At 45.5% G+C, this 7,680-nt stretch overlaps 1 long non-coding RNA gene across 2 annotated transcripts; it reads left to right on the forward strand.

Annotated features, from left to right (window-relative positions):
- Window positions 1-732: 732 nt before the first annotated feature.
- LOC112580195 lies at window positions 733-6,327 on the forward strand. 2 transcript variants are annotated; one of them, XR_006545996.2, is made up of 3 exons: window positions 733-4,948; window positions 5,372-5,515; window positions 5,975-6,327. It is a non-coding gene; the product is annotated as an uncharacterized LOC112580195 (long non-coding RNA). The 2 variants fall into 2 exon arrangements; XR_006545995.2 differs by having other exon boundaries at window positions 733-5,515.
- Window positions 6,328-7,680: the final 1,353 nt, after the last annotated feature.

A 7,680-nucleotide genomic window follows, 5' to 3' on the forward strand; every position in this document is an offset into this window, starting at 1 on the left:
TAAAACTGAAACCACACACCTCAGATGGAACTCAGTTCAGTTCAGTTGCTCAGTCGTGTCCGACTCTTTGCGACCCCATGAATCACAGCACGCCAGGCCTCCCTGCAGACCCAGCCAAAACCCAGATTAGGTCTTGAACCCGCAGGCTAGGACTCAAACCCACTATCTTTCTATTGAAATCCCACACCGGTCTTAAGACAAGCTCGAGTTCTTCATGTCTCATTGCAGAAAGAATTCAGTGAGAGGCAAAGTGATAGATAAGAAATGAATTTATTTAGAGAGATACACATTCCATAGACAGAATGTAGTCTATCTCAAAGGTTGAGAGTGGCCCCGAAATACGGGTGGTTAATTTCTGTGGCCTGGGTAATTTCATAGGCTAATAAGTGGAAGGATTATTCCAACAATTTGGGGGAAGGGATGGGGATTTCCAGCAATTGGGCCACCACTCTGGCTTTTTATGATCAGCCTCTGAATGGTCATGGGACCTGTGGCTGTATCATTCAGCATATGCTAATATTTACAATGAACACATGCTGCTGCTGCTGCTAAGTCGCTTCAGTCATGTCCGACTCCGTTCCATCCCATAGACGGCAGCCCACCAGGCTCTGCAGTCCCTAGGATTCTCCAGGCAAGAACACTGGAGTGGGTTGCCATTTCCTTCTCCAGTGCATGAAAGTGAAAAGAAAGGGAAGTTGCTGAGTCGTGTCCGACTCTTAGTGACCCCATGGACTGCAGCCCACCAGGCTCCTCTGTCCATGGGATTTTCCAGGCAAGAGTACTGGAGTGGAGTGCCTTTGCCTTCTCTGAATGAACACATAATGAGGTGCAAAGTCCACTGAAAGTCACATCTTCCGACGTCTTATACCTCACTGGTTCTGAACAGTTTATGTTGTATCCTCACCAGCTTTGTCATTCTTTTGAAAGTTGTGCCCAGCCCCTTCCCTCCTGTTTCAAAATGCTATCTTTGATAATACTTTTCTTTCTGGTACAGGCCTTCTTTCCAGTGTAAATTAGGCAGTGGAAGGGAAGGTAAAGAGCTTCTCCTGAATCTACTGAGTTCTTGGTTGCCTTTAGCTAAAAAAAAATAATCCTCATATGTAACTGGCATATTTTGGGGTGGCAAAATCCACTCGCCTTCAGCTGCAAGAGATATTCCTAAGGAGAGTGCAAAAGATACTACCCTCCCAAGACCCAAATCATTCCCAAAACACAGCCGAGAGATAGATGTAGGCAGTTGCCTTGAAAGCTGGCAACAATCAGTAGAACTTTAGTTGCCACTGGCGTTTCTTTCTGCATTTCTACCCTGCATTTCCTTCTGATCACATCTTGGGGCCCCCAACTTGACTGTTCCAAAGCTAAGGTCTCAGTACATAAAATCAGACAAACAAGAAAAGCAAAGGCTATTCTGGGAGAGAAAGGTTCAACAACCAATAGGTACTAACAAAATGAAGGATAAAAATCATGATCATTTCAATAGACACAGAAAAAGCATTTGACAAATTTCAACATCCATTTATGATAAAAATTCTCAACAGAGTGGGTATAGATTGAATGTACCTCAATATAGTAAAGTCCATATATGACAAGACAAGAGCTAAAATTATACTCAGTGGTAAAAAGCTGAAAGCTTTTCCTTTAAGATCAGGAACAAGACAAGGATGCCCACTCTAGCCAGTTTTATTCAACACAGTATTGAAAATCTTGGCTAGAGCAATCAGGAAGAAGAGATAAAAAGCAATGAAATTGGAAAGGAAGAGGTAAAACTATTATTGTGGACAACATGATTTTGTATATGGAAAACCCTAAAGACTCTACCAGAAAACTGTTAGAACTAATACACATATTTAGTAAAGTTGCAGGGTTAAGCAAAGTCAATGTACAAAACTGTTATGTTCTTAAATACTATCAACAAACTATTAGAGAAATCAAGAAAATAATCTTGTTTATAATTGCATCAGAAAGAAGAAAATGCATAGGAATAGATTTAACCAAGGCAGGTGGCAAAAGATCCATACACTGAGAACTGTGAGACATTGATGAAAGAAACTGAAGAAGACACAATGGATTGGAAAAAATAATATTGTAAAAATGTCCATGTTACCCAAAATGATCTACAGATTCAATGCAATCCTCATTGAAATCTCAGTGGCATTTTCACAGAAATATTTAGAACACATAATACTAAAATCTGTATGGAACCACAAAATATCCTGAATATTGAGATATTGAGCCAAAGCAGTATTGAGAAAGAGGAATGATGCTGGATGCATCATACTTTCTGATTTCAAACTGTACTACAAAGCTATAGTAATCATGGCTCTGGCATAAAAACAGACACATAAATCAGTGAAATGAACAAAGAGCTCAGAGATAGACCCAAGCGTATATAGTCAATTTATGCCAAGAATATACAGTGGGGAAGGGACAGTCTCTTTAGTAAATTGTGCTAGGAAAACTGGACCACTATTTCATACCATACACAAAAGCTAACTCAAAATGGATTAAAGGTTTGAATGCAGTACCAGAAACTGTGAAACTCCTAGAAGACAACATAGGCGGTAAGGTGTTTGACATTGCTCTTTGTGATGTTTTTTTGGATCTGACTCCAAAGGCAGTGACAACCACAACAAACATAAATGAATGCAACTTCATGAAGCCAAAGAACTTCTGCACTGTGAAGGAAACCACCAACAAAGCAAAAAGGCAACCTACTGAATGGCAGAAGACATTTGGAGATCACATATCCAGTAAGGGGTTAATATCCAAAATAGATAAAGAGCTCATAGAACTCAATAACAATCCAACTGAAAAATGGACAGAACATCTGAACAGACATTTTTTTCAAAGCCATTCACATGGCCAACAGGCACATGAAATGATGCTCAACATTACGAATCACTAGCACCATATAAATCAAAACCACAATGAGCTATGATCTCACAACTGTCAGGATGGCTGTCATAAAAGGAAAAGAAGTATTGGTGAGAATGTGCATCTGTGCAGCCACTGTGGAAACAGTATGGAGCATCCTAAAAAAAAGTTAAAAATAGAACTACCTTATGATCCAGCAACTCCACCTCAGGGTATTTACCTGACTAGAAAGGATCTATGCACCTGTATGTTCACTGCAGTGTGATTCACAATATCCAAGATGTGGAAACAACCCAAGTGTCCAGATCATCGGGCAAGAGATCCTGTAGGTTGGGGACCCCTACCCTAGAGAAAGAGTGAGCCAAGGACTCACTGTAAAGGGTAGAAGAAAAATTCCTCTTCCTTCTCTCCAGAATCTGCAGAAGGGAACTTGGGAAAATGAGCAGAAGCCACCAAAGGATGGAAATTGTTACCAGGGTCAGCTTACCCAGGTCTCTATCTGTGGTGCCTAGTCAAGAGAGGGAGGTAAAATTTTACATTGCCCTTTTCTTTGCAAATTCAGTCATTAATTTGGTTCTGGGATTCACCTGTGAGTGGATAGAAATAAAGTGCACAATAAATGTAATCCGACTGAATCATCCCCAAACCATCCCCCTCCTCCCTCATCAGTGGAAAAACTGTCTTCCATGAAACCAGTGCCTCATGCCAAAAAGGTTGGGGACTGCTGCTTCAGGGCATCTTGTAAAGGGATAAGCTTCAGATCAGATCAGATCAGTCGCTCAGTCGTGTCCGACTCTTTGCGACCCCATGAATCGCAGCACGCCAGGCCTCCCTAAATTAAAAAGTTCCCCATGGATTATGTTTGATAGGTTTAACCTGCCATTTCAGCTGTAAAACACAATTGTATTCACCTGAGACCTCAGCCCCACCCTAAGTCAGATCCACTCTGTTGCCAGACACTCTCCTTCCTGCATCAGAGTAGGCAGCCTTTAGCAGGTTTCCTGACCCAGAGCAGAAAAAGAAATGCTCAGATGGCCTGGAAGCTTAGGAAGCAAAAGCTGGGGATCCAGGACCAAGTGGACTCACCCAGCACCTCCAGGGACAGCAAGAGAACAGCAGATACCCGCCCTGGTTGCTCTGGGTTCCTGGCAGCTGTCGGGGGAGGGGACATTTGGGGCATTGTAAAACCTTTAGGGTTTGAGCAAAAATTGATTTCAATCAGGCAGTATCCAGTCAAGTAGGTGGAAAGAAACTCGGAGAAGCTGTACAAAATGAAAGACTTTTATAGACAGAAAGGAGCAGGAACTGGGGAGTTTTATTAGTCAAAAAAAGCTGGTTGGTTATTGCCCAATTATTTCCTTTAGGGCAGCAGTCCCCAGCCTTTTTGGCTCCGGGGACTGGTTTTGTGGAAGGCGGTTTTTCCATGGATGGTGGGGAGGGGCGTTGGTGGTTCAGGCGGTAACGCCAGCGATGGGGAGCTGCTCACCTCCCACTGGGTGGCCCAGCTCCTAACAGACCGTGGACTGGTACTGGCCCCAGGCTTGGGGGCTGGGGACCCCTGGTTTAGAGGCTAGCAGGGGCCAGTCAGGCAGATGCCCTGACTGGTGCTGGTCAGGGGGTTTCTGGTGGACTTACTGAAGATGCCGTCTCTGGGAAAGTTGAAACGGTCTCGGTTTGGTGACGTGGGACTTAGGATAAGCGACTCTGTTCTGGGCCTGATGTCTTGTTTTTAACAAAGGCTCAGGGCATTGTTTATATCTTTGTTGAAAACATGGGGTGGAGGTGACACCCCGGGCTTTGAAATGGCAGATGCAAGTTTGGTTTCCATGTCCTCTACGTGCGTGTGGGTTCCCAGTGCTTCAGCAGACTTTCCAAGAAATACAGCTGGTTGGTTTTGCTTTATGTCTGCACCTGAAGTCAATTCTTGTTAACCGTCAATACCGAAAATACTGCTTTCAGTTAAAAAGAAGCTCCAATCAACTGTTGTAACTCTTTCTGTTGAAAGAAGCTGCAAAGATTCTTGTGCTCCTGTGCACATAAAAGCATCTTGCTGGAAGGCTGGGCTCCACTGGGAGTGAGAATCTGTTTCATTTGCCTTCTCATTTCCTTAGAAAATTTAGGAGTAGCTTCTGAATAGATACGGTGGGCAGCAGATGTATGTCATAAAAATGAATTTTAATTCTCATGTTCTGGCCAAGGCAGCAGTGCCTGGGAGCCAACTCTAGGTGCGAGCTAACTCCCTGTTGCAGAACCCTAGATGGCTGGCTTTGTTTTTTATACACTTGCTTAATGTGTTAGTGAAATAAATAGAAGGAAAGAAAAAAAGAGGAAAGGGGAGAGGGAGAAGAAGGAATAGGGAGAGGGAGAGGGAAGGAAGGATGGAAGACCTTGAGTTCTCATTTCCTAAGGAGGGATTATTCAGTAAACAGTGAACTTGCTAGACAGACCATGAGGGGGTTGTGTATTTCTCACGTCTCAGACCCCATCCTGTGTCTAGGTGTAATGAGGTCTTCAGGGGGACGTGGAAGAAGTTACGAAACCAAAGCAGGGTCAGAGAGGGACCTCCATCCTGGATTCTGAGCTAGGAAAGGAGCTGTGTGTTATCAGACACTCAGATACGCGAATTTGAGGAAGACCAGAGGTCAGTAAGGATAACTTCAGAACTAATACCACTTGTAACTTTTTACAGAGTACTTCTTAACACTATAGATTTTATATATATCCATGATCTCATTAAACTCTCAAAATAATAGTGTAAATAAAAGGGGTACATGTGGCAACCACAATGAGGTTCCCCTTGTAGTAGGGAATATTCTAGCCCAGTCAATGATCCAAGGCTGCCTGGAATCCATCCTTCTGATTGGGGGCGGGGCCTGTAACCATAGAGACGCACGTGGGGCGGGGCCTTCTTGAGTGGGGAGGTTCGGAAGGTGGCCCAGACAGTCTCAGGGAGGTTGTATCCCTGAGCTGCTCAGCTGAGCGCCTGGAACACACTGGGTGCTTCCTGGTGAAAGAGGTTCGGATCCTGAGAGGGGTTCTGTACTGTTAGGGTTCACGAGGGGCTCATAGTTATAGTTAAAATATGTTATATGTTTTATAGTTAAAATATAGTTAAAACCCGGCCCATTGTGGCGACCCGACAAACAAGAGATGAAGTCACAGCGGCCACCTGGCCCTGGTGGGCATCCTGTTTCTTCTTTAAGGCGATATCCTGTTTTTCTCTGCTGGTGCCAGTTTCTCAAGACTATGTGACCACCCGACCATGAGACCCCTTCGACTATGTGACCACAAGACCCCAGCTGCGGGCTAAAGATAAACTGAGGCCCCCTCCCTCCAGGGCTCAATTCCCCATTGATAGGGTATAAGAAGGGTTGTCTGTAAAAGGAGAGCGCTGGTTTCTCTCCAAAGCCAGTCAGTTTCTCTCTTTCTTCCTGTAATAAATCTTTCTCTGCCTGACTGCCTGGCTTGCTCTCTTTTCTCCGCGCTCGTCTTCCGTTTCTGGGGCTGAAACCCGGGAGGGAAGACCCACCGCGGCTAGGGGGGCTCCTCTCCTGAGCCCACCTTCGGGGAATTCCCTCCCTTGGACCTCCCGAGAAAGTGGGCAGAGCCCCCGGGATGGGACTCTTCACTTGCCTTGCTGGATTGACGTCCACACACCGGCTCTCATTTCATGGGCTGCAGGGGTGAGTGAATTCCTGCTCTCTCGGATCCTCTTTCTCGTCTGGTTTTTGAAGCCCTAGCGCTAGGCGGAGGGCACCCTCGGCCCTTGGGCCCTGGTCTCACTTTGGAATAGGGGGCGCCCATTTCACAGTGGACCCTGTCGCTGACGAGAAGGCCGTGAGAATGGGACGCCTTTTCTCTCGGGCCTTTCTCGTTTTTTCACTCACCCTTGTTTGCCTTCCCTCCCTATTCAACTAGAACGGGAAGTTCTCAGTCTAACCTGCAAAATCTACCCCTTTAGGCTGCCTTCTCCAAAACCAAAAAACCTTGGGTTTTCAAGGAGAAGCAAGCCCAAAGCGACTCACTTATTACTCCAACATGGTCTGGCCACAATATCGACTGGATATGAGGTCCCAGTGGCCAGAAAACGGAGCCCCCGATTAGAGTACTTTACAGGAGCTCGATAACTTCTGCCGCCACGATGGTGAGTGGTCAGAGGTCCCTTCTTTGCTTTCTTTGCTCGCGGCTCTCTGGCCCTCTCTCTGTACTTAGTGTTCTACTTCTCAGATACGTTCAGCCCATTCTGGACCACATCCCCCTACTACTATATCTTCTGATCCCTGTTTGGATTTTTCCTCGTCTTTTGACCCTTCTGACCACAGTGCACCTCCAATCGCCTCTCATCCTATCATAGCAGAGCCGGTCCCACAACCTCCACCTTACATTCCACCCCCTTTCCTCCCCCACCCCCGTACTACCAGAGTCTCAAGTCCCCATCTGACCTCCCTAAACCCCCTCCTCATACCCGGCTGAGAACAGCCTTAAAGAAACAGGACCCCAATCCCTCCCCACTCCCCTCCTTCCCTTAGGAGAGATGGCTGGTACAGAAGGCATTGTTCAGGTACACGTCCCATTCTCCCTCTCTGATTTATCTCAAATCGAAAAATGTCTTGGCCCTTTTTCCTCTGACCCTGACACTTATTTAAAAGAATTTAAATACCTCACCCAGTCTTATGACTTGACCTGGCATGATATTTACATTATACTCTCCTCTGCCCTCCTCCCAGAAGGAGGAGGAGGAGTCTGGCAAGCCGCTCAGGCTCAAGTCGATAAAATATATAAACTGATGATACTAAGCCTGTAGGC

Source organism: Bubalus bubalis, chromosome 18, assembly GCF_019923935.1.
Source record: "Bubalus bubalis isolate 160015118507 breed Murrah chromosome 18, NDDB_SH_1, whole genome shotgun sequence".
In the NCBI taxonomy this organism is placed as follows: domain Eukaryota; kingdom Metazoa; phylum Chordata; class Mammalia; order Artiodactyla; family Bovidae; genus Bubalus; species Bubalus bubalis.